The following is a 23,668-nucleotide window of genomic DNA, read 5'->3' as shown; positions in this document are numbered from 1 at the left end:
ATACTGGTTACAGGTATATAAGTCTTCTAGGGCTATTGTCATAAAATACCACAAGCTGTGTGTCTTAAATAATAGAAATTTACTGCTACCAGCTCTGGAGGCTAGGAGCCCAAGATCAAGGTGTAAGCATGGATTGTTTCTTTCTGAGGGCTCTGAGAGTGAATCTCTCTTAGCTCCTGGTAGTTTGGTGGTAGTCTTCAGTATTCCTTGGTTAAAGATGTGTCACCCTGACCTCTGCCTTCATCTTCACATGGTATTCTCCCTATATGGTGTTATCTGTCTCTGTCCAAATTTCCTCTTTTTACGAGGACACGACTATATTGGGTTAGGATCCATCCTAAGGACCTATTCTTTACTTGATCATCTGCAAAGTCTCATTTCCAAATAAGGTCACAGTCACAGTACTGGGGGTTAAGAATTCATCATCTTTGTGAGAGGGTGGGCACAGTTCAATTCATAACAACAGGTGACACAGTATTAATATATGATCTCTTAAGAAAGTCAGTGTCCTCAGGTGAAGATGCTCTGGCCTATCCCTTACAGCCTTGCTATTCAAGTAGGTGGACATGTGTTCAGACAATGTCAGAATTTGTCATTTTATTAATGTAAAATCAATTTGGAGAGTAAATCTATGTGAATCCTTTTCATTATGTATCTGGCAAACACCTATGGAGCCTTCAAAATGTTGCTGAGGTATCACCTTCTTGAAGACACTATTTCTAGCCCACTTTTCTTCAGATCCACCCTGTCTTTCATGCCACTAACTCTCCCTGGAAAGGCAAGTTCATGGACTACATCACCTAGATTCTCAAGTTTTGTGACTTCAAGCTGGGTTCATTTGTGGGCACCTCTGGGAGAAGATAGGGAAAAGGCAAGAGGGTGAGGTCTTGGGATATATTCCCCCAGATTCTTCCTGTGATCTCATGTCTGGCCTTATCTCCAATGAAGACCACTGTTCCTTTCAAGGCCTCTGGTGCTACACAAAATTTTCTCCCCTGGTACTTTTTCCTGTCCTTTGGACCTTGGATGATAATAGCTCAGCTTCTTCTATGCCATGGATGAAGGTTCTTTGACCTCTATTTCTTTACACCTACACTTTTCTTTTAAAAATATTCTCCTAGAATTATTCTAAGTTCCCCATCTGCTTTGCATTGGGACTTTGACTGATACCTGCTCCATTCCACAAGTGAATGACTCCCTTTTCTATCTTTCCACTATATGGACTTAATTCTGTTTATCTATAATATTGTACTTTATTGCAATCTGTGTATATAGTAGTCTACACCCACCTGACTCATGTACTAGGCTAAGAAGAACAAGCTACCAAGTTAGAACCACTGCAGAAGCACTACTAGTAACAAAGATAGAGTACCTGTCCAATTTGAAATTTATGTACTCAATTACAGTGACTAAATCTGGAATTTGATTACATCTGCCTCCTCCTCCAATTATCCCCTGTCTTTGGCAATTGACCTTTAGAAGTAGCCAAGCTAGCATGTTTAAGTTATTTCCAGATGGTAGGTCTTCCATATACGGCACAATTTTTTATCAAAATTAAGTCATTGAAAAGCTATAATCACAGTGAGAAGAAAAGGCGAAGTCTTAGGAAGTAGTAGCTTCATTCTATACAGTTAGTTATACAAGAAACACCAATCTCTTTTTCCATAAATCAACCCATTTCATAGGTTTAGAGGAAAATTTGACCTTAGCCACTTTCCATGGTCCACTTCTGGAATTTTACACAGAGACAAGGTGTTTGGAAAGGGTGCTCTGGGACTAGTCATGAGTCATTTTTCCACAGAGTTATGCCAAGACCTTACTGTCCTGAAAGCTCTCAGTTTCATCTGTTTCAGGATTAGGGCCTTGGCATCTTTCTTTGAAGCTTCCTCTGTTCCCATTGGCTTAGACATGCCTGGTAAACCATTTTATTTCTGAAGCCCTTACTCACTATCAAGCTATATAGAAGCTGTATCCCCGTCCTCCCTTGCTCTCCCTTTTGAATATTCAATCCTCAACCAAAGGTATATTTCTTCCCTTATACACTTTTTACTAAGGCATTTTATCTGTAGCCCATTCTTCCTTCTTGAGCTGTTGGACCTACCTACTGAGATCCCCTAAAGATTTACCATGATGGAACAGAAAAGCCACAGAAAGTTATGTCTTCAACTTTGATGGTAGGGGCAGAAGACCAGAAGATCAAGGAGGTAATAAAAAGTGAAAAATCCTCCACAGTGATTTACACTTTAAAATATTATCCTACTACAATGTCATACATTGAGTTGGAGAGGTATGTGCATGGATGTGAAGAGAAATGAAGCAGGAATCTCAAGCTAGTGATGCTAGGACTAGGTTACGAAGGGGCTGCAGACAGATGGAGGTAAGGCAGCTGAGAATGCCAGCCCTAATCAGAATTGAGTTAACTCCAGGCCTTGTTTAGGGTTGATTCTACAAGGATGGACATTCCCTCAAAAGGACTAGGGCATTCTTGAGGAGAGATGTGACCACACATGAACTAGGGAGGACAATTCAGCGGTGTCACCTTTTCATGAAAGTTTACATCAAAGTGCCTGAGTAACAGGGTGAGAACTCATGATATACTTCTTCAGTTTAGCCAGAGGTTCTCAATAATAAGAAATAGGAAAAAAAACACCCAAAACAAACAAACAAACAAACAAACAAACAAACACAACTGGTTAAAAAAGCCCAGTGCCGAGGTTGAAATTTGCAATTTACAAGCAAGTGTAGATCATTTGAAAGAGGGTCAAATTATTGCAGTGTTTTTAAATCTAGGCAGGCACAATTTAAAAAAGTCAAAGAGAAAGTCAAATGAACAAATGAAAATAATAGATAAGCAACAAGGTCCTACTGTATAGCACAGGAACTATATCCAGTCTCTTGGGATAGAACATGATGGAAAATAATGTAAGAAGGTGAATGTATATATGTATGTATGAGTGGGTCACTTTGATGTACAGCAGAAATTGGTACAACATTGTAAATCAATCATACTCAATAAAAAAAATTAAAGAAAAAAAATAGGCAACTTAGCGGTCCAGAGCATCCCTGGAAAATGTCCTGCCATATACCACCCTAGAAATCCCCCACAATACTTCCAAGTGATGCTTCTTTTATTTACAACTGCATGGCGTGCTTGTTCCTAAGAGCACTTGATTCTCCTGGCTGCTTTCTGCCATTTCCACTCTTACATAGTTTCCTTAATTATCTAAATTTCAGCCCCATAGTTTCTTATATCAATTATTTTATTCACCAAATGTGCAGATTCACCAAAAGAGGAATACTTCAACTTCTCTTTTTATTCACTTGCCCAGGAATTTCAGCATTTCTAGATCAGTGGTTCTCAAACTTCAGCATGCATCAAAATCACCTGGGGTGAGGACACTTGTCCAAACACAGATTTCTGGGCCCCGTACTCCAGAATTTATGATTCAGTGGATCTGGGCTAAAATTTGAGAATGTTCATTTTTTTTTTCTGTCTTTTGTCTTTTGTCCTTTTAGGGCTGCACCCATGGCATATGGAGGTTCCCAGGCTAGGGATCTAATTGGAGCTGTTGCTGCCAGCCTTCACCAGAGCCACAGCAATGCCAGATCCAAGCCACATCTACGACCTACACCACGGCTCATGGCAATGCCAGATCCTTAACCCACTGAGCGAGGCCAGGGATCGAACCCACAACCTCATGATTCCTAGTCGGATTTGTTTCCACTGCACAATGACGGGAACTCCAGAATGTTCATTTTTAACAAGTTTCCAGGTGATGCTGGTCTAGAAATGCTAAAACACAAATGCTTACATTTAGAGATAGGAAACTTAGTTCTGCTCTCCTGAAGGCAAGGTGTTTCAATGAAAAAGAGCTCATTCTATTTTTCTCTGGTCAAAAGTGGTGATTTATTTTCCAACCTGTGTGCTTTGTTGCAGTCTGGTCAATAGAGAGAATGTAAGAATGTAAGAATTGTACTCTGTAGTCACTTCCAGGTCAGGTTTATGCAATTCCATGTGAATTATTTACTAAATATTTAGTAAGCACTTACTTTCTGTGGCAGGTATTGAGAGATATATGAATATGAGACATACTGTCTCACATGGAAGAAGGTAATGCCACATCGTTAAAAGCCTACAACTCCTGAAGTCCCAAAGTCTAGATCCCAAAGTCCTCTGCTGGGGATGCTATGGATGGCTGTGCAGGGTTTGCACTGATTGCACTTCCTGGAGCCACTCTGTCATTTAGCTAAACTGGACCTACATTTCCAAGAATTCTGCTCCTTGTATGAGTTCAGCAAGGGTTGGTCACAAGAGAAATATATACAAGATTTGGAAGCAGGAGCTACACACCCTGAGTAACTGCAGGGATTTGAGCATCGTGCAGACTGTGCATGATGTCACTGATCTCAGGGCTCACCTCAAGGGCATTGGCAGCAACCAGGCCACAGTCCTCCTGTTCTTACCATCTCCTTCTTCAGCTTCTCCAAGATTTGGTCCAGATGGGCCTATAGCCTCATGGTGAAAGACCCAGCCCCTCCCATGCATTGTCCACTTCACTGGGATTGCATGCAGGGAATCACAGATGCAGGTTCCAGTTTGTCTTCATGACATCCAGTTTGTCCTTTTGGGACCGAGTTTCTCCTTGACCTTCCAGCTTGTCCCCCACTTTATACAACATTTTCTTAAGATGACTAACCCTGGTCATCTACAGTGTCTTCCTTCTCACACCAGACAAAGCGATGACTATAGATGCTTTATCAGCTCTCACAATCATGTATGGTCCAATCTCTACTATAGTTCTTTTTTCACATCACCCTTAGTGGTTCTGCTTCTCTATAAGATACTGTCTGATAAAGGCACCATTTACATAGACTATGACATGAATGCAGCTCTTCAGAGTTTGGCAAGGCACAACCTGTGTGATCATAGGCATAGACATTAACCCTGTTCTTTTTTTCTTTTTCTTTTTTTTTTTTTTTTTTTGCTTTTTAGGGCCGCACCTGCAGCATATGGAAGTTCCCAGGCTAGGGGTCGAATAGGAGCTGTAGCTGCCAGCCTACACCACAGCCACAGCAACTTGGGCTCTGAGCCATGTCTGTGACCTACACCACAGCTCACGGCAACATGAGCTCAGTGGATCCTTAACCACTGAGCCAGGCCAGGGATCGAACATATATCCTCATGGATACTAGTTGGGCTCCTTACCACTGAGCCACCATGGGAACTTCCTTAACCCTATTCTATTACTCATTATCTAAATAACCTTTGTCAACCTACAGAGGTTTATTGAACTTCAACTGTCTCTTATATAAACTGACAATAGCAAGAAGTAGCTGAGAGTATTATTCTGAGGATGAAATGAGCTGGCATGCAAAAAGGTCTTGACCACTCCAACTTAATACAAACATCTCATCCCTAGTTATTATTCTCTGTACTGTTATTCTGTTTTATTTCCAACATATCACCTGTCACCCTCTGAAACATCTTATTTATTCCTTTTTTACATGTTTCTGATTATTGCCCTTCCACAAGTGTATAAATTTTATGAACGAACATGTTTTGTCTAACTTGCTTACTGTTGTATTCCCGATGCCTGTCCCCAGAACGGGCTTTGGTGCTCAACAAGTTTGAGGGATGGCTGGATTGAAGAAAGAGGGAGAATGCATGGGTGAATGACTAAATGAATCAAATGCCTAGAAGTGTGGCTATTTAGTGGTGAGAACTCAATATATGATAGTATTTGTTTACAAATTTGTAAACCAGTCATGGAAATGTGTCCATTGTTAGCCACAATATCTAACAGATTTATATATAGGCCATAAAATGATGGTTGTAGAATTTAAGAATACAGGGCAGTCATTTAGTTAAACAATAAGCCAAGACTTTATGGATAAGAAGATATTTTTGGAGGTCTCCAATTATGGATAAAACTAACCAGAAATGGTTAGATGGTGCAGCTTTATATACACCAGACCAATCAAAAAAATGTGCGGAAGATCCAAATACACATTTCTCCAAAGATAGACAGATGGCCAAAAAGCACATGAAAAGATGCTCAACATTGATAATTATTAAGGAAGTGCAAATCAAACCTATAGTGAGGTATCACCTCACACCAGTCAGAAGGGCCGTCATCGAAAAAGTCTACAAACAATAAATACTTGGAGAGGGTGTAGAGAAAAGGGACCCCTCCTACACAGTTGGTGGGGATGTAGATTGATATAATCACTGTGGAGAATAGTATGGAGGTTCCTCAAAAAACTAAGTATAGAACTACCATATGACCCAGCAATCCTACTCCTGGGCATATATCCAGAGAAAAGCATAATTGAAAAATATACTTGCACCCCGATGTCCATTGCAGCACTATTTACAATAGCCAAGACATGGAAGCAACCTAAATGTCCATTGACAGAGGATTGGATAGAGAAGATGTGGTATGTATATATACAATGAAATGTTATTCAGCCATAAAAAATAATGAATGTCATTTGTAGCAACATGGATGGACCTGGATATTATCATATTGAATGAAGTAAGCCAGGCAGAGAAAGACAAAAATTATGATACCATCTATATGTGGAATCTAACTTAAAAATGAAACAAAAAGAACTTGTTTGTAGGACAGAAACAGATGCAAAGATTTAGAGGTCAAATTTGGAGTTATCAAAGGAGAAACAGAGGGAGAAAGGGATAAACTGGAAGGATGGAGTTGGCACATGAACACTACTATATAAAAGAGAGATATTTAACAGGGACCTACTGCATAGCACAGGGAATTCTACTCAACGTTCTGTAATAATCTATATGGGAAAAAAAGAATATATATATATATATATATATGCACACACACACACATATATACACATACACACACACACATAACTGATTCACTTCGCAATAAATCTTAAGCTAATACAACATTGTAAATAAACTATACCCCATTAAAAGAAAAAAGAAACAAATGCAGGTGTTCAAAAGAGCATAAGGCCATGTTTGAATAACACATGGCCTTTTAATCTTCAATGTATCATTAGTAACAGGAAATTTGTAGAAGGAAGAAAGATAGAAACAGAGGGAGAAAGAAGGAGCAAATTATGGAAGCTTTTTAATTACTCTAAACATTAAAACAATATTTCACTAAATGTGGGCTTTGCAGAGCTATTCAGAATGCTCTAGGGGGAAAAAAAAGTATTTCTGGTCAAGAGCCATATCCTTTATCTTCCTCTTGGAATATCACCATTTTTAAATCTCAGGGAAGTCCTGTAGTAAAGTAACTTAGATTTTGTTAAGCTGATGGTCCTTACATTTACTGGTGGAAAATTGTGCAAAATGCACATTGACATCCAGGAGAGAAGTTCCCTGGTGGTGCAGCAGGTTAAGGATCTGGTTTTGTCACTGCTGTGGCTTGGGTCTCAGCTGAGGTGTGCAGGGTTCAGTCCCTGGCCCTAGAAATTCTGCATGCCCCAAGTGGGGCCATAAAAAAAAAGACACCTGGAAGAATCCAGTATCCAATGGATAAATTTTGGGAAGAACTCTACCGAGGTCCTGTGGTAGCTGTATAGGAAGTACAATTGTCAATAGTATATGTTCCCAACCATGAATAATGTAGTGCTGTATAATGAAAAAAGCACAAGGTTTTTATGGTGTGATTTAGAACAGGACCATAGACATATTTGTCTTGAAATGACAGGTAATAAACTGGAATGTTGGGGAATAAATAGAGAGGAACCAGTTATGAAATGTCTATACCCATCCAGAAAGGAGGCAATGAAGCTTTGAGTTAGGGGATTAACAGTTGAAGGTGTTCCTTTATCCCCCTCCCCCACTGTTGATGATGGAGTCAGGCCAGCTGAGTAATCCTATGGGACTCAGGGGCAGGTGAGGGCTCTGCCCTGGGCAGTTCTTGACATCTGAGAAATCTCATCAGAAAGTTAGAGCTGGAAGAGTACACAAACCAGGTGATCAAGTAAGAGAAGACTAGAAGAAAAGACTCAAGTGGAAGATGATGTGTGATGCAAAATAAAAAGTAGGTCAAGGAAATAGAGAAAGGAGGAGTGAGAAGTTACAGTTAAGGCAAGTGGGAGATGTACTAACGCCATTGGGACCACAGTGCAGTGTATGCAATCAAAGCCATGTTAATTTAAAGGTGTGAGTATAGGGAACTGAGGTTAAAGGCATTGGAGAGGGAGCATCTTTAAAACCTAAAGGCTGATTAGGGTGGAAACAGGCATAATATTATAGAGATGATGGACCTTTGCCAGGTGGCCTGATGAAAATTTGTTTTCTTTACTTGTTTTCTTTAGGGAGAGATGGAAATCTTGCTAGGTGGACATGGAAATGTTCTGGGTTTTCTATGCCAGCATAGAAGCTAGACATCTGGGAAGAGAAGCAGCTCGTATCTTTATATTACCTAAGACCCTGTGACTGTATATCCACATGATCCACAAGCAAAGAACAACTTCAAGTCCTATTGACAGTGACTTCCTTGAGTGTGTCCTGTAAATCTCTGTATCCTCAGATTCTGGCTCAGTGCTAATATGTAGTGTTAGTATGTAGCATGAATTCAATAAATATCTAAGGGTGGGAGAGAGAAAGCATAATTCTGCTCAAGACCAGAGAATATATAAAAAATATTTAACTACATGGGAGACTCATAAAACCTAAGGGCATTATGTAAATGCCTAATGATATGACACATGGTCTGAAAATTTTTCTCTGACTTTTTGAGACACTAAATCAAAATCAGTGTGTCTTGTAGATGTCTTATTCTTCGCCTTTATCCCACAGTGTAAACAAAAAGCAATTTGGTATTTGCATGAGTGAATCAATTTTCATTGACTATTGTCTGGTGTATTTACTGTGAAGGTAGGATCCATTTGAACACACGCAAAGGCCCATCTACAGTCAGCCTTCTGTATTCTGTTGGTTCTACATCTATAGATGTAACCAACCCCAGATTAAAAATATAGGGGGAAAATATTCCAGAAAAATGCCAAATACAAAACTAGCATTTACCATGCCAGCAGCTATTTATGTAGCAATTTACTTTGTACTATATATATATATATATATATAGTGAGTGTGTGTATGTATGTTATCTAGAGATTATTTGAAGTATACAAGAGGATTGCATAGGTTATATGCAAATACGATGCCATTTTATATAAAGGACTTGAGAATCAGTGGGTTTGGTATCCAAGGGGGTCCTGGAACCAATCCCCCTGCATATCAAGGGATGACTGTATTTAGAAACAGAAATAACCAGAAAATGGAGCAAAGTGGAGAGGGACATTGTCATCTGATGAGCTGAACAGTATTGAGGAGAAGATAGGTATTTTTTTGTCTAAAATTAGTCCAGGGCATTTTTATAGTTCACATTTTTTGTCCTCTCGGACTCAATGAAGATGTCCTTTCTATACTCAGAAAAAAGCACTTTTTATTTTCCATAAATATCTGCCTAATGCATAGTATCCGTTGCCATTAAGAAAATTTGGCCAAGTAGATTTAGGTTAGACTGAATTCTTTGGGGGAGGAGGAGAAGACTGGATTATTCCAGTACTAAGGTAATTTAAAATCCATAATAAATAAAGTAATGAGATTTCCAGAGAATCACTTAAGCAGGAAAAAAAATGGTATGAAGTTACTAAATCTGTACTAGAATAAGGGCTCTTTAAAAGTTTTCTCTCTTAATTTATTGAATAATTATTTCATCTTTATTTTCTAGTAAAAATCTATCTTTTCTGGTTTTGTATAAAATCTAAATATTGTTTTGTTACTTTTATAAAGTTACTGCTGAAATTTTAGTGTTTAGAATCTGCATAGCATGGTACATTAAATGGATATTGATCTAACATTAGAAATAAAAAACAATACCCATTAAATTAATCAATAAAGATTTAATTCCTGATGAACTCAGCAGCCTAAGGTGGGGTATTTGTTTGCTTTTTCTCTTTCCAAGTAAGCCATTTCACGTTATAGGAAATAATCCAACATTTAAAAGATTATACTGGGGAAAAAAAACAGCATTGGTGAAAGCTGCAGTTTGTAATTGCAAAGTTAATTATCTTTCCTAAACCATCAGTTGTCACTTAGAGAGACCAGATTCTTGCAGACTCTCCAGGGATTGCCTTTATTTCATTCCTAATGGCTTGGGACCCACCATTTTGCTGTCTCTGAACATTTGGTCACTGAATGCACCATTTATGGAGTATTGTTTAATTAAGGACAAATTAAGAGAACTGTGCACAGAATTTAATTTCATAGACTCTGTAAATTCTTTTAAAGAGGATACTAACTATAGGCATGATAAGTTTTCATTATCCATTGCTTCTATAAGGTATTGACAATTTATTGTTTGCAACAGTTCCAAGTTTTGTTTACTCTTCAGGGGATTTTGTTGGCACTGTACTTTTTGTGCTTCACAGAAATCCTATGGAGGCATCAGACTCTTCATTAACCCCTTCGGTTCTGAATCAACCCATATGCAGAAGACCACATACTTGAAAGACTGCATTTAACTTTTGTAAAGACTAGAGATTTACGGCAAGGGTCAAATAAAAACTGACATCATTTGAATATGTGCTTAATGTTCTAGATCTTGGGATATAAAATATCTCAAGTGGATAGTCATTCATTCATTCTTTCATTTGACAAATATTTATTGAGTGCCTGCTATGCACCAGGAAATAGTGTAGTGGAGAATGCACCATTTACTAAGAAGTAGAAGAGTTCTGAAATATTTTGGTTTTAAAATTTTGAGAATAAATTTTACCAGTATCCCCATTGCATCCTCTGAGAAGTCAAGTACAAACAATAAGTTTTTTTCTTTTTTTCCCCTTTTTTTGGCCATTCCGTGGCATATGGAGTTCCCAGGCCGGAGACCAGATCCAAGTCATGGTTGTGACTCATGGTGCAGCTGGAACAATGTGGGATCTTAAACCCAGTGTGCTGGGCAGAGGATTAAACATGCATCCCAGTGCTCCAGAGACACCGCCAGTTCCACTGCACCACAGTGGAAACTCCTAAGGTTTTCTACTAGCACTTTGATAGTGTAATTTTTTATTTGATATAAAGTGAAATCTTAGCCATCTTATTGTCCAAATTCCCATATGTTCCTAATGAGTAATCTGAGTCATAGAGATGTTCTTTTACTCGTCCAAGTTTGTCCAACACATTAGCATCACTTACCAGATACTTCAATCCTCAGAAATAAAATTATTAAAAAATAAGTTTAATTATAATAATAATTAGAACTATCTCTAATGTTAGTATTTGCATGTAACAGAAGTTCAACCCACACTCTACTAAGCTAAGTAGAATTTATTTTAAGGGTATAAAAGCTTCAGAACAAACTGACCCCAGGAATCTGATCATCAGGGTTCTTTGCAATCTTATAGCTGTGCTCCTTTGGACAGCTCCTTCACTCTTTCCTTCCTTTGCAGATATTTTAATTTTTTTCTCCTGTCTATTTGGAAAACATGGCTGCCAATAGTTTCTAGATTTACAAGTTATATTTTAGCAACTCAGAGGCACATTCTCTCTTTCTGTTCCAAAATTCCCAGGAAGACACTCATTGGAAAAACTCGAGAGCGGATATCTTCCTGAGTCAATCCATTACAGCTACTCAGGAAAGATGTCTTGAGGGCACTGTGATTAACTCTATGTCAGAGGCTCAACTGTGTATCAGCCAGCTAATAGGGGGGTTGTTCACTGAGAAAGTATGGGGTGAATAGGGCAGGAGTAGGGGAAGTGGGGAGGACCTATGTGTATTACTTTCTAATCTGGGTGCTCCTACTAAAGTCATAGGAGTTTTAGTCTAAAAATTGAAGACAACTCAAACACCCTTGAAAAATAAAATGGCTAAATATATTGTGATGCCTTTATGTAATAGTATACTATACAGTAAAAGAAAACTAATGATGAGTTTCCTAGTGGCCTAGTAGTTAAGGATCTGGGTTCAATCCCTGGCCCAGGAACTTCTGCATGCCACGGGCATGGCAAAAACAAAGAAAATTAATAAACTGCAGGCACACAAAATCATGTGTATAAGTTTCACAAAGGTAATTCATATACATGATCTTTTGGATATGAAAAAAATACACAGGGGGGGAAATGTTATACTATATTATTCTTTTTAAATAAAATTTTAAAAATAGACAAAGCTAGTGTTTAGTACTTCATACTTAAGCAGTGAAACTATTAATAAAAGCAAGAAAAATCATTGAAAATTCAGGATTATCTATCGGTGGGATGATGAAATGATTATTGAGAGGGCCCATGAGAAGAGTTTTGGGGAGCTGGCAATGTTGTATTTTTTGAACTTGAGGGACTAACATGGATATTCATTTTGTGAGAATTCACTGAGCTATGTACTTATGTTCTGTGCACTTTTTATGAGGGAATTATGATTCATCATATACAATAAACCAATTTTTCTAACAAGGATGTGGGCCTGTCTTGGCCCATGTGTGATCCCTTCCATTCAGAGTTAACTCCAGAGAAAAGGAGGGATAATGAAACCCTACATCATTTTATGGTTCTAAGAGTAGAGGAGACTTAAGTCCTATTTCTGCTCTAGTTTTCTGGGTGTTATTGAGTCTCATTAGAATGTCTTCTTGGAGTTCCCATTGTGGCTCAGTAGAAACAAATCTGACTGATATCCATGAGGATGCAGGTTCAATCTCTGGCCTTGCTCAATGGTTTAAGGATATGGTGTTGCCATGAGCTGTGGTGTAGGTTGCAGATGTGGCTCGGATCTGGTGTTGCTGTGGCTGAGGCACAGGCCAGCAGCTACAACTCTGATTCGACCTCTAGGCTGGGAATTTCCACATGCCTTGGGTGCAGCCCTAAAAATACAAAAAAGAAAAAAGAAAAGAAAAAGGAATATCTTCTTGCTAATAGATCAGGAGCATAGGGAAGGGGTGTTTGCATTTTTTACCTACATGTACTGGCCTGAGCAGCCTTACAGAGGCATCTTTGCCACTTCTGGACATGAGAGAATGTAATTATTGTCCCATGAGCCAGAATGTCATTCTGGGAGACAGTCCACCTGAAAGGTACCCATGGTAAGGACATTGGAAAAAATAGCAGTGAGAGAGCAGATGGGAGATTCTAGCTCAGAGGAAAAAGGATGATTAAGTCTTCAACTGAGAAAATTTGTCTTAACACATTCCCTATCTCTGCTGCTTCCAGACTATATTTTGAATACAGAATTTTAGTAAAGCTTGGAGTTCCTGGACATCAGATGTAGCATGTTGATATTCCACAAACCCAAACCCTTACAACTCTTAATACTCAAGTTTCACTAGACATGCAGATCCCTCTGGACTCCCCCAAACTGGTGAATTTTTTTTACACTGAAGACTATCCCTCCCTCCAAATCCAAACTTCTTAATGGACTTAAGCCTTTGAAGGAAGCACCCAGGTAATATATTGTAAACATCCTTCGGCATCAAAGCACAGAGCCTGGGACCTGCTTGGATAGAAGAACAGAGAAAAGTACAGACAAACCAACAATAACAAGAGAAAACTGAACGTCAAAATAATAAACTTAATCTCCACCAATGAGTCATTTATATTTACCTTTTAAAGTAGCTCGAATTGGCTGATAGCAACAAAAACTTGACATGATAGTTGAACCAAATAGAAAGTTGTATTTTTAGTTTATAATAAATTACAGAAGAAGGCAGTTTCTAGCATGCATTCAGCAGTTGTTTATTGTCAGGACCGTGGGTTCATAAATATATTAACTTTTTCCATATAGTCACAAGATTGCTGCTACAAATTAACTGTCACAACCTCATTCAAGCAAGCAAGGAGAAGTGGAAAGTGGTGGAAGTGACATCATCCTTTCTGTAAAGAAAGGAAACTCTTCCCAAGGCAGAACCAGTGGATCTCTACTTACAAAACTTGTTCAAAGCCAAGTTCACTCTTAACTGAAATAAAGGCTTGAGACAGGAACATTTAATCAGGCTCATAGTGTACCAGTTGCCAAGAAAGAAGAGTGAATTGGACGTTGAGTAGATAACCAAGAATGTCTACAAAACTGTTGTAGCCTCTTCTTATTTATAAAAACAGCTTCACATCAAAGGATGATCCAATTGTGGACATAGAACTCATTTAGGAGAACTTATTGAAAAGTTGTTAAAGGCAGCCCCATCTAAACTATATCAGAAGCAATAATCTACCTTATTAGAGACAAATTTTGGAAGGGCCCATGAGTTTAAATGAGGAGTCATATCCTTACCTAAAAGCAATGGATTTGTTAATGTGTGTTTATTTTTAAAATTTACTTTGGAGAATGTTTATATAACTTCTGTGTTTTCAAGGAGGCAAAACTGGGCTAGTGGAGGAGAAAAAAAATTAAAATACCTCTAATTCCTTCTGGTCCCATTTCCTATTTTTATCTACTAATAATCCCATATTGTTTTCAGTATCTGGAATCCTGAAGTTCTAGCATTATTGCAATATATTAGTATTTCTTTGCTAATAGCAACCAATTCTTAAGTAGTTTATTTTTTTTTCCCCCGAAACTGTAAAAGTCTTTCTTATATAGAGCTAGTGCTGTTATTTACAAAATCAACATCTGGCCAGCAGCCCTTCAGTCATCAGAAAAAAAAAAGAGATAAATAGACCCAATACAGAAAAAAGAAAGGCAGAATGTGTGTGTCTATCGTTCCGTCTCTGTGTGTATACAAACATATGCATAAACGGGGACCAAGACAGATTTTATAAAGGATGAATCACTGAAAAAAGAGTAGAGGGACTAAATTCTTGCAATTTGCATTTCTATAATCAGAGAAGAAATAAGAGTGTAAATATTTGGGTGTGGGAAGGAAAAACATAATAAATCAATATATAGGTAAATAAAACTGATACGTAAACTCAGATTTGCCTGCTCGGATTTGCAGCCAGACAAGAGGGCTTTGTATTATCATGTTTCATGAAGAATCCCCTAGCTATGAATGAACTGCTAAAATATTTAGATAAGATTGAGTATATATAGAGGAAGGGAAAGGAAAGAAAGAGAAGGGTGTGACAGAGGAGAGAGGGAGGACTTGGAGGGGAAGACTAAAGGGCTGAGACATGAAATGTCATCTGAATCATAGCTAACATATTGCTTCACCCAACACTAAAATGCTATAGAAAAAAAATTATACCAAATCCAAAACCTGTCAAAGGAGATTTAGCAGCACAGTTCAGAAGTTATCTCCCACTGGGTAACTGTCTATAATCTTGCAACAAACCCCATAAGTGTTCACGTAGTTATTCCATATGCTAAGGGTAGCATAACATTGCAGAGCTGTCAGTTTTAATTTCGGTGTTATTAATTTTACCATAAGGCTACAGACGTATATTTCAGAAGGCATAGATCACAAAGATCGTAAACGCCCACAAAGAAGCTGGTGATAGTTATAGGTTATGTCATTGGTTTGATGGGAATTAGATTCATCAAGAGAATGGTAAGAGAAGGTTTAATGTATATGTCAAAGCATGCATGAAGAAAATAGCCTGTCCACATATTGGCAGTCAGAACAGGTCCAAGTGATTAAAAATACTGTGGTGAGGTGTTATTTTTTAAATTAACAACACATTGTGTTACAAAAAGATGGGCTTTAAAGAAAACCTAGGGGCTTGTGATGAAGGGTTTCTTTTTTAAAGAAAAATTTTATTTCTAAAAGTACTGCTTTCTCAGTAACTTGATTATTTTTAGAGAATTGCAATAAAATTTTTAGAATGAATTAGCAGACATCTTTCTATCACTAATTGGCTGATTCTGTGGGCTTTAAAACACATATATACTGAAATACATTGAGGTAAATTAAAAACCACTGCATATTCTTTGTCATTCATCTCATTGAAGGATAGAATCTATTGCCTTGCCCTTGAATCTGGGGTGACCATGGGACTTGTTTTGTCCAGGAAATGTGGTAGGAGCCACTCTTTTTATTTTTTTTTTAATTTTTTTGTGTTGTTTTGCCATTTCTTGGGCCGCTCCTGCGGCATATGGAGGTTCCCAGGATAGGGGTTGAATCGGAGCTGTAGCTGCCGGCCTATGCCACAGCCACAGCAATGCCAGATTGGAGCCATGTCTGCAACCTACACCACAGCTCACGGCAATGCCAGATCCTTAACCCATGAGCAAGGCCAGGGATCAAATCCGCACCTTCATGGTTCCTATTCGGATTTGTTAACCACTGAGCCATGACGGGAACAGGAGTCAGTCTTTTTTAACTTTCATCAATGAGCCTTAAGACATTAACCCCATGGGTCATCTTAAAATAGGCTCACCAATGGAAAAGAAGTCATGAAAAATGCTTAAATCTCAAAGATGGCCCAGTGGTGGTTTCTGGGCCCTTTGATTACTATGACATGAGAATTTAGAACACAAGCGTTTTCATCTTTCCCCATTAGACCATTTGCTTCAGGAAGCCAGCTACCACGTAAGAAGTGCAACTACCGTTAAGAAGTAAAATCACACTGCAAGGAAGCCCGTCACTTGGAAAGAGAGAAGCTATCTGGAGGAGAGCTGCAGTGCCAGATGCATAAGAGAAACTTTCTCAGATCTACCACCCTAGCCTTAGAAGTAGCTGAATACAGCTACATGAAAGATTCCATCTTATACCATGTAGCAGAAGTCCTGCCCAGGAAAGCACTGTCCAAATTCCTAACCTACAGGACAGTGAAAAATAATAAATTGCTTTTGTTTTAGGCTGCTATGTCTTGAGGCTGTTTGTAGTGGGACAACAGATAACACACCTACAGAGATGTGTCTAAGTATATATAATACAAATTCATGCCTATTTGTAATTTAGAGAGAAGCGATGCCAAATCAAACTTTTAATGAGATTGCATTTGTGTACTTATTAAAAAACTAATAAACATGGATATATTGGAAATGGACACAAGGTGGATAGGGAACACAAATAAGAGACTTGTTACTATGTATATTTAAAAAATATTTTTAAACAATGTGATCGTCTCTTACCTATTTAAAAATTTAAAACTAAAATTTAAAAATAATTACTCAGGAGAGAGGGAGAGAGGCAGACAGAGACAGAGAAATAGAAAAAGAGAGAAAGGAAGATGGAGAAAACTATGGTTTGAATGCTATTTATTTTTAATACATTAACTTGCCAAGTAATGTTCTATCAAGAATGGCTTGGCTTTGAAAATACTTCTTCCAGGGATTATATTTTGAGTAAGCTGGATGCCAGCCCAAAGGCAGTCTTCACAAGGCTCATCAACAGAAATGCTACCATAAAAAAGTATTAAAGCTCAATCAAATATAGCCCATTAATGGACTGTTTTTGATTAGTGTTACCTAAGGATTTAGCTCCCGGGAGCCAAGAATAGTAAATCTATTCATTTAGATACAATGTCGCAACTGAACATCTTTGTTCAAATGAAGTCTTGATTTTACTTTGTAAGTAAACTTCATTTTTAGTAAAGATCCATATAAATCACCCAAAATCTGCATTGTTCTTTTAATGTTAAAATGACACAACCAACATGACCTTTTACAAAGTAGATATTTATAAGGTGTTTGTGTGTGTGTGTAGATGATTGCAGTTATCTTCACTGTGTCTCATCTCTTAATAAATACTCGCAATGTTGCCTTGAGCATTTCTTCAAAGAAAAAAAGATATTTTCACTAGATTTTATCAGAAATCATCTTGAGCTCCTTCACAGTTATAAAAAACTGAATATATTTCTGTCCTGGGGTCTTTGCCATATCTCATGCAATACACACTATCATAACGATAAAGCATGCAATTCAATTCATAAGCATTTTTAAATGAAATGGCCAATACAGCTTCTTAGTAGGATGAACTCAAGTTTATTTTAATGATTACTATGCTACTTATTAAAACAAAAATCTGGTCAGAGTATTCAATTAGTACTGCCCTGCAAACCTTGGATGTGAAAATGACACAAGAAGACATATCCCTCATAAAACTTTCATTCTCAGGATGGATTCACTGACTCATGCTCAGAGAAAAATTATTCCTATATTCCTACCCAGATATTATTCCATTCATATTTTGTTTTCGTAATTATTTTCAAATATTATTTCAGTGTTCTAATTTTAAAAATTAAGAACAAAATATTTGGAGAAAATTTACCTTCCATAACAACAATCAAAAGAGTGGGTGCCCTTTAAACACACATACACACAAAAGTTTTAATAGCATGTGAAAAAGTTGTAATTGTGATCACTACACACTTGAAATCACACAAAAATTTTTTTCACCTGAAAACAGCATTTAATGTTTAATGAAATGAACATTTATTTTGAGGAGAGACTTACCAGGGTAGGTTTAGCCTCAAAATGACTATTTTGCCCTATATCTTTGAGGCCAAATCTACCCTTGTGCTTTGTCTACTGCGCTTGCCATCTTATGCCTCCTCCATTTTCATGAGAAGAAATTCACCCCTTCAGCCCAGGCCCCAGACTGAAGACATGCAGAACAGATATAAAATCAGTTCAAAGGAAAACACCAAACCTCACTGTACCTATAGCTAGGTCCACCTAGTAGAGCTCAGCCTAGAGATCCCAAACTCATCTGACCCACAGACAGCTGAGACATAAGTGCTTCTGGTGTCTGCTCTTGTGATTGTGTGAATATCTGTTACACGGCAATATCTAACTGATACAATTTCTTAGGAGATTTTGGGACAAAGGAATAAGTGGATTTTTGAAGAGCATTTGTTAAAGATTCTCTATGTGACCTGGGATTTCTGCATCTACTAAGCAAACACTAGACAGAGAAAATATAGAGGGGAATCGCTAGACACCTCTGATGGGAAAAAAATCTGACCAGGACCAGTGTTAGGGGGAAGACGAACAAGTTTAGAAAAAAAACAAAAAGAAAAATCTCCTGTGGACAAATAGACATAATCTCATTATACCTTATCAGTAGTTAGGATTTTGATGTTAATCATAAAAATAGTGTCACTTACATTTATATTATCCTTTACCAGAAAAAAATCTAACTGGTGTATAATAGTACTTTTTATCTTTTGACCCTCACAATATACAAATTAAGAAAACAGGGAAGGCATTTTTCATCTTCATTTCATAAATTAAACAAACAAAGCTCAGAAAGGTTAAAGCCCTGATATAATGCAAAAACTTGATAAGTTTTTTTCTGAGATCTGACCCTTTCCACAATAATGATTTTAATCTCATTTTTATCAGGGAAAAAAGATAAAAGGGCTTAGCCCAACCTGGAATTCAATAGAGTAACTTGCCTAAGAAGCAGAAAATGCTATAAAACATTAGCAGTTTTTATCTAAGGACCTTGTCTCTATGCTGCTTTGGGCTCATTTGGTTTTGTCTGTGGTACAGATGTGTCATCCAGGTCAATCACTCACCCTCCTTAGTGGTTGGCCTCCTACCTAATGTTTTTGACTGAAGCAGAGTCCCAGCAATGGATGAAGTCAGAAATTAGAGAGAGGAAAAAAAAGTGCATGGTGTTGGCTCCTATGTAATGGATTAAGCAGAAGCAAAATGCCAATAGTAATTAAAAATATATCTTGATCCTCGGTTGATATTTAGCATCTTGTCCATTAGCTTACTGGCTTGAGAGTTCATAGCCTTTGTGGTCATACCATTTGAGGGTTTTGATTTGGGCACTGCGGTAAACTCCAAACATTTGTCAGCACTCATAGGGGCTAGTAATAGAAAAATCTACAAAGTTCTATTGTATTAGTTTTTTTTGTTGTTGTTTTGATGTATTTTTCCATGGGGGTGACAGAACCACTGCCTTTCTCATTAAAAAAATATATTCTATGTTGATATTCCATTAGCTAAACATATCGTTAGTTGCTCAGGTATGCTCTGAATAAAGGCTAAATATTTTATTCTACAAACAAATATCACCTACTCTGTGCCAGGCATTTTGGTACAAGGTCAAATAATACAAAATTCCAAGACCATTCCTTTGACTAGCTGTTTGCTAATTTTTACAATAAGAAAAGAACTAAAATGGTGTGGCAGTATTATTCTGCCTTCCTAGTCCACTTAAATAAATTAAGTTCATCTGTTTGATGGTTAATATTTGAAGAAACACTTGGAGCTCACCTATGAGGAGAAAAAAGTTCTAGAAGCTAATTCAGAGATCCTCTCCAATTAAAACCTGTGAGCAGAAAAGGGAGGGAAGATACGCATGTATATAAACAAAGCTCTGGAAATAGTTTCCTCCTCTGCGCTCCCCATTGCCACCACCCCTTTCCCCCTCACCCCGTGAAGTACATTGTCTCTAGTTCATCTGATGGGGTTTTTGGATTATGTGGCTAGTAGAATGACTCCCACTTGTGACACCTCTTCTCCTGGCTTCTAAGGCAACAGCTCCTATGCACTGAGCTTCCCAAATTTCTCCATCAAAATGATCTCAAGTTTAGCCTATATCTCTGTGATATTGTGTTATGATCAGAAACACATACATATTTTGGTCTCTGTCCCAGACCTTGGCCAGAGCTCCTAAAACCTTTCATAATTTCCTAAGTGATAAAGGTGCTAGATGCATCTTTTGTTCTAATATTTGGTCTTTGACCCCAATTTTTGACACAGAGCTCCTAAATCTCTTGGAATTTCCTGGCTGATAGGAAGGTATTCTGTTGTAATAAGGTGATTCTTTTATTTTATTAAAGTATAGTTTAATTACAAAGTTGTGTCAATTTCTGCTGTACAGCATAGTGACTCAGTCATAAACACACGCATGCATGCACACACGCATGCACACGTATTTTTTATCTCATAACTATCTTCCATCATGTTCTATCCCAAAAGATTTGATATTATTCCTGTGCTCTGCAGTAAGACCTCATTGCTCATCCATTCTAAATGTAAGGGAGGAGGAAGGGGGATGTATGGGGAGTTTTAGGTTGGTAGATGAGGTGATTCTTGGGGGGCTCCTGGATGGGGGCTGGTCACCAGAAAAAGTAAGTCTGAGTAGAAACTCAGACTTTCATTCCTTCCCCCTCATCCTCCAGGGAAGAGAAAGGGGCTGGGCATGAGTTAGTAACTGATTACACCTACATGACAAAGCCTCTGTAAAAACCCCTAAATTACAGGGTTCAGGGAACTCCTAGATTGGTGGACACATGGAGAAACTGAGAAGGTGCTGTGCCTGGAGTAGGCATGGGCCTTCTGCCCCTTCCCGCATACCTTCTAGGTCATATCCTCTAGTAACACATGGTAAACTAGTAAGTAAACTGTTTCCCTGAGCTCTTCCAGCCATTATAGAAAATTATTGAACATGAGGAGGGGATCATGGAGACCTGACCAGAAAGTGGCATCTGAAGTGGGGAAGGTTTTGTGGGACTGAACCCTTACCAAGTAAGATTTGATATTTACTCCATGTGGAGAGTTCAGAACTGAACTAAGCTGTAGGAACATGGTGTCAGAGAATTAGTCAGTGTGGGAAAAAACTTTACACATCTAATAGACCAGAAGAAAACAGTGCATTTTTCCTTTGAATCCCTTCTTTCTTATTTAGGGCCACACTGTCCACTATAGCTGCCACACAGCTATTGAGCACTTGAAATGGAGCTAATCCCAATGGAGATATACCTTATATGTAAGACAGACATAGTTCAAAGATTTAGTATAAAATAATGTAAGATATTTCATCGATAATTTTATATCGATTATATGTTAAAATGATAGGATGGATATTTGGAGCTCAATACATTATTAAAATTAATTTCACCTGTGTCTTACTATTATTTTAATAGGCTACTAAAAATTAAAAAATACATGTATGGCTTACATTAAATTTCTGTCGAACATCGCTGCCTTAGGCTCTTGGACCAACACCTGGAGCAGCTTGTTGGTACATACATTCTCAGTTTTTTTCTCTTCCTTGTCTCCATCCCAGGCACTAGTGTTACAGCACCCTCCACCTGTGCAACTTCACCTGAGAAGGGAATTTCTTGCAAGCGTATCGAAGAATTAAAACAGATGACTGTAGGTGGGTCCCTCACCAGCACCTTAATACCTTCAAAATTACTTAAGGTTTAAGCAGATCCTCTTGTCAGACCTGGTGGAGGTAACAGACTCTATTAGCTTTCTACCGCTTCCATAACAAATGAACACAAACTTAGTGGTTCCAATAAAACTGATTTATTATCTTATAGTTCTGTAGTTCAGAACTGACCTGAAACTCACCAGGCTAAAATTAAAGCCTTGGAAGGGCTGTGTTCCTTTCTGTTGGCCTTGAGTGGGACCTAGTTACTTGCCTTTTTCTGCTTCTAGAGGCCATCTGTATCCTTTGGCTAATAGCTCCTTACTCCATCTTCAAAGCCAGCAAAAACAGGCCACGTCCTTCTCACATCACACCTCTCTTTGACCTCTCCTGCCATTCTCTTTCATTTTAAAGGCTCTTGTGATTTCACTGGGCCCACCCAGAAAATCCAGCATAATTTCCCCACATTAAAGTTTTTGACTTAATCACATCAGTAAAATCCCTTTTACCATAGGTTCCCAGGAATAGAACACAAATACCTTTGAGAAGGCAGGGAGCATTATTCTGCCTGCCACACATACCAATCTTAACTTATCAACCTAAAGTAAATGCATGCTTTAATCTTGACCATTTTTTATAGAAAGTTTGTCTGCAAGGGAATGGAAGAGGCTTGGACATCTGATGGGCAAAATGTGTCATCTGGTGTATGAGGTCTGAAACTTATGAGTTGGTACAAGATCAAACATAAGCTCAGAGGGAATTCCCTGGTGGCTCAATGGGTTAAAGATCCTGTGTTGTCACTGCTGTGGTGGGGGTTTGATACCTGGATCAGGAACTACTGCATGTTTCAGGCATGGCCCCCCAAAATGCATAACCCCAAAGGACAGTGTTCCTGGAATTCTAATAATTGTAATAATTGTAACCTCTACTCCAGAGAATTTATGAAATTGTCTTATGATATGCAATGGGTTTTCAACAGGACTAATCAGCATTCCCAGAAAACTTTAGACTAGACTTGTAAAAACAAATTCAAATAGGTTAAAACTTATATGCGTGTTTCCATCCTGGCCTTTACTCCTTCATCTTGCAATATTTCCTTTAAATCACCTGGTACCTCTAGATCAGGGTTTCTCAAATAATTCAGGGGTCAAATAGTTCTTTGTTGTGGAGGGCTGCCTGTGCATTGTAGGAGGTTTAACAGTATTCCTGGCCTCCACCCAGTATGTCCGATAGCACACACTTACCACCGAAGTTGCAACAACCAAAAAATGTCTGCAGACATTTCCAAATGAACCTGTGGCAGGTACATTTACGGCCTGTTGAGAACCATTTTTCTAGTTAATAACTATATAAGCAGTAGAATTGGAATCTGACTTACCTACCCCCTTACTTCAAGCCCTCAAACACTGTATTTACTCCAGTAAAATTTACTACTAATTTTGCTACAGTTAAATCTTATGTTTTTCTGAACTATCATGTATCAAATTTAACTCCCCTCCCCAAATAACCTAACAAGGTTTCTGTTTTGTATGTAAATCACCATTTAGTGAAATGTATGGGCTTTAGAATCACACAGACTTATTTTGACCTTGGTTGACATTTCTGAACTTTAATTACCTCATGAATAAATATGGTTAATATATCTCCTTTTATAAAAAGTATCCGGCACAGAATTCACTGGTATTCAACAGCT

Source organism: Phacochoerus africanus, chromosome 1 (genome assembly GCF_016906955.1).
Source record: "Phacochoerus africanus isolate WHEZ1 chromosome 1, ROS_Pafr_v1, whole genome shotgun sequence".
Classification (NCBI taxonomy): domain Eukaryota; kingdom Metazoa; phylum Chordata; class Mammalia; order Artiodactyla; family Suidae; genus Phacochoerus; species Phacochoerus africanus.
The sequence above is the reverse complement of the archived record's forward strand: the minus strand, read 5'-3'. Positions refer to the sequence as shown.